This window comes from Amia ocellicauda, chromosome 2 (assembly GCF_036373705.1).
Source record: "Amia ocellicauda isolate fAmiCal2 chromosome 2, fAmiCal2.hap1, whole genome shotgun sequence".
Classification (NCBI taxonomy): Eukaryota; Metazoa; Chordata; class Actinopteri; order Amiiformes; family Amiidae; genus Amia; species Amia ocellicauda.
This window is the reverse complement of record NC_089851.1, coordinates 3,564,694-3,574,620: the sequence shown is the minus strand read 5'-3', so window position 1 is coordinate 3,574,620 and position 9,927 is coordinate 3,564,694.

Genomic DNA, 9,927 nt, shown 5'->3' with positions numbered 1-9,927 from the left:
AATTGATTTAGAAAAAAATGCAGATCATATTTTTCACTTTGACATTATGGAAATTGTCGGTGTTGATCAGAGGCAAAAACTCCTGATTAAATCCATTCTGATTTCATGTTGTAACACAATGACATGTGGACAAGTCCAAGAGGGGTAAATATTTTTGAGAGCCACTGTAAAATAAGCCACACAGCAATCTCCTTAGACAAGCATTGGCAGTAGAATGAACTTTACTGAGAGCTCAATGACTTTCAACATGGCACCATCATAGGATGCCACCTTTCCAACAAGTCAGTTTTTCAAATTTCTGCCCTGGTGAGCTAGCCTAAGATCTTCATGAGCAATGCCAAGCGTTGGCTGGAGTGGTGTAAAGCTCGCCACCATTTGACCTGGGAGCAGTGGAAATGCGATCTCTGGAGTGATGAATCATGCTTCACCATCTGGCAGTCCAATGGAGGAATCTTTGTTTGGCGGATGCCAGGAGAACGCTACCTGCACGGCTATATAGACCAACTGTAAAGTTTGGAGGAGGAATAATGGTCTCAGGGCTCGGCCAACTGTGTCAACAGTTTGGGGAAGGCCCTTTCCTGTTTCAGCATGACAAAGTGAGGTCTATACAGAAATAGTTGTTGAGATTGGTGTGGGAGAACTTGACTGGCCTGCACAGAGCCCTGACCTCAACCCCATCCCATCTTTGGGATGAATGGAAAAGCCGACTGTGAGCCAGGCCTGATCGCCCAACACCAGTGACCGACCTCAGTAATACTCTTGTGGCTGAAATCCCCTCAACAATGTTCCAACATCTAGTGGAAAGCCTTCCCAGAAGAGTGGAGGCTGTTGCAAAAAAGGGGGGACCAACTCCATATTAATGCCCATGATTTTGGAATGAGATGTTTGACGAGCAGGTGTCCACATACTTTTGGCCATATAGTGTATGTACTTTGACCCTCTGTCTGGTATTTTTGGAAGATGTCCGGTTATTTTAATTACTGTAATCTATTGAATATGTTAAAAATGATACCCCCCCCCGGCCCCTTGGTCATTGCCAGCACCCCCTTTAGGTTGACATTTCATAAACCCCCACCTTCATCATGGGTCCGGTATTTTTGTATGTCAAAAGTGGCAAATAAGGTGCAGGGGGCATGACTCCTGCAAGTGACCTTAACTCCCTGGCACCAACTTTTGGACAAACTAGTCAGGACCTTTCAGGTAACAAGATGGCTATAAAATGAGGTTAAGTTAGGCAGATTAAGAAGGTGAAGGTGTCATATAATTACAATTAATAAAAAATAATGTATTATGCACTAAGGGCTGGAGAAGGAACTGCTTATTTTATAACTCCCAACACACAACTATACCTATGAAGTTACATATTTTGTTAATTTAAGGAAAGCTGGACTTAATATCTGGGTGAGTTTAATGAAGTGGGGGGGGAAGAGTGGAGCAGCTCCATGATCTCAGCTCTGGCTTCAGGCTCCAGAGCGCTCCGATGAGCTCTGCTCCGGCTCTAGCAATGCCAGCTCCAGCTCCGGCTCTGGGTCCTGGAGCTGGCTCCAAGCTCTGGAGCTGGTGCACGGCCAACCCTACTTTGAATTGTGAAACAATTATTGCATCCTCCTTACTTGAAGTTCCTTTGAAGCCCGGTTGCGCTGAAGAGGGAGCCGATAAAGGAATGAAACAGAAAGGATTACTTGGAAACTATTGTGGAGTTGCAGCCTCACTGGGGTCCTGTTGTGCCAACAGGGTGCTGGTCCAGGTTGCCTGGAAGGAGGAAGGGATTTAAAGATTAGGGGATTCTATGGGAGGGGGTCTCTGCTGTGATCTGTGTGCAGTCGCATCTACTTGTGGTGGTTAGCTGTGTTGCGCTCTACCTGCAAAGAAAAGGGAAACTTATTGTTCATGTCAGCTATTTCAATATAAGGGGAAAGTTGGGTTTTATGGCATTGTATTTAGCTTCTTTCTTTATTTTCCTGGTTAGGGTATTTAGTATTTTATATGCCCATTTTATTAAAGGCAGTTTTATAAGAGGTTTTATATTTTCCAAGCCAGGTTGTATTGTCCCCTGCCAAAGAACACTCTTCATGCGCTATTTTGGTAATTGTTGTAAATTAAATATTGTTGCATTTTAACCATCTGTGTGGTTGTGTCTAGGGGTCCCGTCTAGCCTTTCCAGACAGAGAGGGACAGACAACAAGGTCCTCTCTCCTTTAAGAAAGGAGGTGGTGTGGTCGGGTAGTGGGGGGGGGTATTGGGGGGATTTAAAACCATAATGTGAAACTGCTCCCTGATTGGAGCCACCTACGCCATTAGACAATTTTTGTCCCTAGAGATAGTTTTAGTGGTTTAAGAAATCAATTTATACTAGGCCACCAATTAACAAATAGGTTGTTTTGTAATCAAGTGTGGAGAAACATGTAGATGGAGGACACCAAGTAGGAAAAAGCAAGAACAGATTTTAATAAACCAAGGTCAAGATTAAAACTAATGTACCAATATAGATTAAAATACTTGATCCAGACTAGCAAAGGGGCCCAGGGAACATTTGTTACAAAGTATTCTGTATCTGTGTTGTCTTTGCTTGTGATTGGATTTGCTCTTCTGAGCGCAGCCCTGTGACTGTGCCGCCTGCCAACTTGCGATGCCTTGGGGGAGGGGCGGGGGCAGAGAGGCTCAGATGTTTGATCTGGGCAGGATGATTTCCTACTGGCCAGGGTTAAAACAAATCTAAAAAATCTATGATTGTGAGTAGTGCATGGACTGCAGAAGCGGGGGGCCACCTGCTCCTATTGGTGCCATACATGGAAATTCATTGAGAAAAAATCCTAAAAAGTAATGTATTAATGACAACAAGTGATAATGTATTTCAGTACAATGCCTAATAATGATATGCATTATATTTTAATTTAGTACATTTCACATAGTCTAATTAGGCTCCTTGCGCAGTCACTGTGCTAGTCCCGCCTACAAGAAGTAAATTACCCAATCAGATGCATCATATGTGTCCTGCCTCCAATAACTGAGAGCTTGTGAGAGGTTAGAATTATTTTAAACCCAAAACTGGGAAAATATAATAATGGAGTTTGGAGTTTACAAGCAGCGATTGACTGTAAGATCTTCATTGTGAAATGGAAGTAAGATATCGTTTTATATATTTTATGTTTACATTTTGCATTAAAAAAATACTAGTATTAACAACTGTATGTATTGCATTTCTATTGTGTTTTTGTTGTTCCAATGTACACTTTTCAACATTAATTTTGATTGTTAACACTAAGTAGGCTATAGGCTACAGTATAGATTCACTATAAAACATGATCAGGTGTCTTTGTTGGTAGGCTTACAGAAAAATGTTTCTCCAATCCAGCAAACATGCAGTTAAGGCTTAACTAAACTCGGGAAGGGAGATGGAAATCAAAAATAATTATTAATAATAATTAAATTAGGCTATATTCCTAAATGTGTGTGTGTGTGTGTGTGTGTGTATATATATATATATATATATATATACACACACACACACAGACCACTGCAAGTTCAGAAATCAATGTTAATGTCTCTTAATGTTTTCCAGAGCTTTACATGTGCTGATTAGGCTACATACCTACCTATCTAACATAATATAATATTTTCAGACATAATATATAAGGAAATAACTGCCCTGCAACAGAAGCTAGAGTTTTGGATAAATCATATTATTATATGATGATGATAGGTTGGTTTATGTAGCCTATTATTAGTACATATTTATTTATTTATTTATTTATTTATTCCATCTCGGTGCTCTTCATGGTAGGATTAGCTATGGTTGAAAGTGCAAAAGTTATCCAGGTATCATTTTCTCAGAAATGCCTAAACGTGCTGTTGATGTTTCTCTAGTCAGACTGGGCTGGAAGTGAATATGGCCGCTGTTGCCAATTAGTTTATGAGTGAAATGCACGTATATGGGAAGCTTGAGGAGCACTAAAGCATGTGAGTTTTAATATTTTTTTCATTAGTATTATTGTGTTTTTTAGGTTGAATGTAATAGGTTATACAAGTTTAGTAGCAGCCTGTGAACTATACACTGACATTGATGGCAACACGTCTCACTGGGCAATGTGTGAGTTGACTATGCCCCCCACTTCTGAAGATGTGTCACAGGGTGGAAGTTACACCACTGGGATGTAAAACTCTATTATGGAAGCACGACTACGCCACCTAGCAGTTGTCTACATCTCACTCTGCAATCCCTTTTCTCAAGCTCAAAATCTGGGAGCTTTTTATCTCCAGGCTAACAGGTGTTTCTCATTGTGAATTATTTAATTTCATATAACCTGGCTAATAAGTGGGTACACGTGAATGCGTGATTAGTAATGTGCATATTTAAATCAATCAATCGCAAATAAACTTGTGCATATCCGTAAAGTGGGGTGGGGGGGAGCAAAGTAAACAAACGTGATTTTAAGAGGAATAAATGTGATAATATAAGAGATTTAAAATGAATAAGTGAAAAAAAAACACAATAATAAAAAATACCAAAATAGGCTAACGCGCATTATTTCAATGTCCCGCGGGTAACAGATGTGTGAATGGTGAATGATGTTATAAATGTTGCAGATCAAATGTTGATCCATGATTTGTTTACTGGTAACTAAGAAGTGTGGACTATGCTATTTTGTATGGTAAATTATCATTATTTCTGTGGTTTTAGTTCACTCATTGATAGTGTAACAGTTTTAGTACTACTAAAACCCTTCTGGGACCAAAACAAGGAGTCAGTCACCGATATGTGGTAGAGTGTTCTTTATTTCTAGATATGCACCATTTGCCTTTAAAAAGGCAGCACTAGCAGTGCAAAAGAACTCCCAAATTGCAGGAGAAGCGCTGGAGCTATTCAGAGCCCGATTATTTAAACACAGGGACGGGAACCAAATGTAAAATAGACATACGGAAAAAGGGAAATAAACAAAACCAAAACACAACAATGCAGAACTGGGTGAACAATTAAAATTAACACATTAACTAACTTTATACAGTCCATTTACTCCTCTCCCAGCAGCTCTTACGGAGATGACCACATATTAATCAAGAGGGGCTGCGCTACCTTTCCATCTTCGTTACAATAGTGCATCTGAGAACATAATATTTTGGAATGTGGAAGCATTTTTTTCAGCTTCCTATGTGTGACTTCAGACTGTACAATGTCTGCGTGTCGCTGCATGTGGATGGACTGGACGGGGTTTGGGGGGAGGAGGGGGTGCTTTGAAGGGGGCCCTAGAAAAATGTCATGTCAACCCAATGTGGTCCAATGCGGGCCTACACTTGAATTCTGTACAAAATAGCTTGTCTCTTATTTCTTCACCGTAAGTGTATGTTTTTTAAGGCCTTAATAATGCAGAGATGCTATTGTTATGTACCTGGATGCAACCATATATTATACACCTCTTTACCATGGTATCTTTCCCATGGGTGCATTGTTATAATTTTTTTGGTAACACAGTTACCTTAGCACTAATATTGCTGTTCTGGCCCTGCCTTTAGTTTGTAGTACCTAGTGGTACATTTTATTATTTTGCAGCTTAGCAACTACTTCCTGTGTTGCTAGGTTACAGGAAATGAGAAACAGGAAATCAGACTATGTTGGATTATGGATTATATTTCTCCCTTGAAGGACGGTGACAGCGCTGAAACAGATGGCTTGTGGGGGTTTGGTGGTGGGTCTGGAGCCGCAGGGGCCACTCTCTTCTATGAGGCGGGGTGTTGTGACGTAGTGAAGAGACAGTATAAAAAGCGCAACACCCCGATCAAGGCTTAAAGAGAATGTCTTACCCGAAAGCGATGGATGTCGACAGGCTCTACAACCCTCTTCAAATCTACCTTGGTTCTATTCACCCAATTTTGTATACACACCTGAAACCTCTGACGGCAGCCACAGTTTTGGCACAGGTTTTGACACAATGTACACTCGATTTTTAATAGGATTGTAATATAACTTGAGGGAGGGGTTCCCATCTGAGAACTGCTTATTCATCTCATCTAATATTTTATCCACGCTGTTGTAATAACCTCCTTGGTGAATGTCCATTGACTCTTTTTAATATGATCAAAAACTGAGAAGTTGGCATCCTTATCTTGTAAAATACACAAAGTGTAAGGATACTGTATTTCCGCCAACCCCACTTCCCACGATCCCCTTAGATCTATAGATGTTACAAATTGCACCGTGTAACTGGATATTTCATTTTTAGGCCATATATTGAGAGAGGCGTTACTGGGTAGAGTCACGTAGAAGCCACCTGATTCCATCTTGAGTATCGAAAGTAATGCCCCCCACAACACCCACTGTCCTCTTGTTATAAGGCTTGAATATCGCAAACCTGTTGAATCGGTACCCAACTATTGAACTTTCCAGGCCAGCCTCTCCATTTCACTAACACATTTTTTCCGGTTTTGGTTTTTTCAGCTATTATCTTTTCAACTCTGTATACTCTATCTTTACCCACAATTTTTTGTAACTCGGCAGCGTAAAACATCCCTTCTATTTCCTCCCCGTCATAGTCTTTTAACCAGTACACAGGGGGGTCTCAAGCCAACTGCTCGGTAACTGTAAAATATTCATTGGAAAATGTTTGTTCATAACCTTTGGCAAAAGGATTTCGCAGCTTTGAAACTCTCACCACATCACCGACATTGAACTTATAAGTAGTTTTTTCTGTCTTAATAAAGGGACCGTATACATTTTTATAGACCTTAAAAGAATTACTCTTGTCAACATCTATAGGCTTTATTTTAATACTGGTGTGATCCATGCATATTTCGATAACACATCAATGCACATCAACATAAATTTGTGACCATTGTAATGTTTTGATAAATTTGACATATCGACTAGATCCATCTGCCATTGTGAGTCTGTCAGTCACATAGACGCGATTTCTTTTAAAGTTAATTCTGAGAGGTTTATGTAGGGCATAGGCGTCTTTGCTCCCCATTCTGAAACAACCTCATCCTTAGCCTTAACACCGGCCTCCGTGAGTCCTCTTTGAAAACCTTTCTTACCAGCCAAACCACCGGCCTTGGCCGTGATTTAGTACAGATCCTTCATCTGGGCAGTCATTCTGTCAGATCACACGACACAATGAGCAAAGTTTTTATACAAGTTTTTTTTAATTCAATTTCAGGTGAACAAACACCTATTTTTAGACAATTGAGAAAAGTATAACATGCACAAAAAAAATTTATACGGTCCAAACATAAAGAAATTAGATGATTGGTTACTTGTTCTATATCGACAACATGTTTTTTTTTATCTTGTAGGCACACACATCGGTTACATACACAAATAAAACAACAATATGGGCTATTTTAAAAGTAAACAATGGTTTGTTAAACATGATCAGTAAAAGTTCATACAGATGATGATGAAAAGGACTAACATCCTTCTGGGCGCCCTCGACCATCTCACTCCAGTTTTCGTACCCCCCAGTCTCTGTTACAGTGGCCATTAACTTTTCCAGGTTTGAAAGTTGGTCCTCATCGATGGTTAAATCTGTAGAGAAAAGGCTAGCGTTGGCTACTTTTTTGTCAAGCACATGGTGTAATAGAGCTCTGACTATCCACCGAGCGCTGATGGCAGAGCCAGTTGCAGAAGAACATTTCCCATCTTCCAGGCCCCTCAGTTCAGGTCAGAGTCTGAATCGGTGGCATAGAGCTCAAATTCTTTGCGGCCGGTCTCAGCTTAAACTTCTTTATGGAAGAAATACTCTTTTAGCTTGCCGTCGGTTTTTCTACTCGGCTCATCCAGTTCGTTGAGCAGCTGATCAAGTTTCTCTTTTATATACGGCTCATTTTTCAGCTCCAGCAAAATCTCATCTATGATTTTCTGGACTTGCCCGGGGGTGGCCCGCAGATGGGAGTAAGATAGCGCCTTGATTAGTGCCGGCTTCAGCCACGGTTTGTTCAGTCTTCTGTAAAACACATCGAAATAGAACCAGAAATAATACACATCTGGTTCAAACAGACAGCTGTGCCTCAACTGGCTGGGGTGATTCACTTCACAACCCTGACAGACTGATTTCAGGGATTGGTCGATGAGAGCCTGCAGAATATACACCAGGGCGCTTTTAACAAATCTGCTTACTTTGACCTGCAGGCCGGGCATAAATCTTTCGTTACGCCCCTGGGGCGGTTCGTCGCTCATTGGGTCGCTCGGTGGGTTATATAATCCATAATCCAACATAGTCTCATTTTAATGGAGTCCAGTTCCGCACATTTGATCAAGGTATCAAAACCTTCATTTATATCGGTTATGACATCTTTCAAGAACGGCCAGTCAGTACCGTCAAAAGCGATTTCAGTATCCTGTTTTTCTTGCCCCAAATCAACATCGTCAATAGGGTTTGTAGTAACGGTCCGCCTAAACAACAACTTGCGGTCATCAGTCATAGTTAGACTCTTAACAACTCTTCCGGAACACAGAACGTTTTCCCATTCGCAACTTTCAAAGCCCTGTCTCGTAGGTACCCTTTCTCTTGGCCCCTCTTGCAATGCTTCTAGTGCCTTATCTACATGTCCAACATCTCTCCAGACGGTTACCAGTCCTCATAAGAGTATTCAATTACTTTCTCAAAAGGTCCCGACGTAACCTCCTTCTCCTCCAAAGCGAAAAGCTCCACACCGACATAACCCAGATCCCTTTTAAAGCGGTAACCTCATCGCTCACCACCGATCAGTTGCCAGGACCGCTCAATCTTCAAATTGGTGAGCGAAGGAACCCTACTGCGGGTTCTTCTCCTCACGGGGTTTCTCGTTGATGTTGTTGGACATTTTGAAAAGATTGGATTGTTTCAAGTGCTGAGAAATAAAGCCATGTTGTGTAGCGCTGAAGTATAAATAGAGAGGAGATTTTCCGGGGAGGGGTCGTGGGGGTACACTGGGTGTACACATCCGGGACGATGGGTGAGGGGGGTCACAACCCACCCTACCTGACACCTTCACACTCTGAACATTCATACTCTCCGGCAAGAACAAAGGCCTGCAGAACTAATCACCATGTGTGGAGGGAGTGGGGGCTAGGGGTGAGAGAAGGAGAGAAGGGGGGGTCTTCGTGGGGGGTTAGGGCGATATGGGTGTACACTTCCATCTGGATATGACGTAGGAATAATTAAACAAGTGACGTCACATGCCATAAAATATTAGGCAACGCCTATGGAGCCCACCATTCTACTTGTATTCATCCCCTTTCCAAGATATGAAAAACCTTGCAGCAAAAATGCAGCAACACGTCAAATAAACACAGAATAGAAAATCAGTTTTGTCCAATCCAACTTAAAACAATTGAACAGTGAAGCTATTATCCGTATTGGACCAAAAAACATTGGCCAAAATGGTTTAATAGAGGTATGCAAAAAAATATAAAGAGAAAGAAAATGTTGTATAGCGCATACAAAAGGGATGGTGACGAAACAAAATACATAGAATATGTTGAGCTGCAAAGAGATCTTAAGAAAGGGATCAGGAGAGCAAAGAGGGAAATAGAAAGAAACATAGCTCTTGGAGCTAAAACCAATGCAAAGAGCTTTTTTCAATATTACAACAGCAAGCGGTCAATAAAAGAGGAAGTGAAACAGATAAAGGGCAAAAATGGAGGTATCTTGGAAAACTAACAAGATGTGGCAAATGTCCTAAATGAGTATTTCACAGAGGTTTTTACAAAAGAAAAAACAGATAACATGTCACAGGTTGACAATCAGTCCAGTCAAACCCTAAGATTGATCAGGAGAAATGAGGAGGAGGTACTAAAGGGACTAGACAAACAAATCACCTGGGCAAGATGGGATCTTTCCAACAGTACTTAAAGAAATTAGGGAAATTATTTATAGGCTGCTAACTCAATTATTCCAAATGACACTTTGAACAGGGGATGTGCCAACTGACTGGAAGACAGCAAATGTCAAA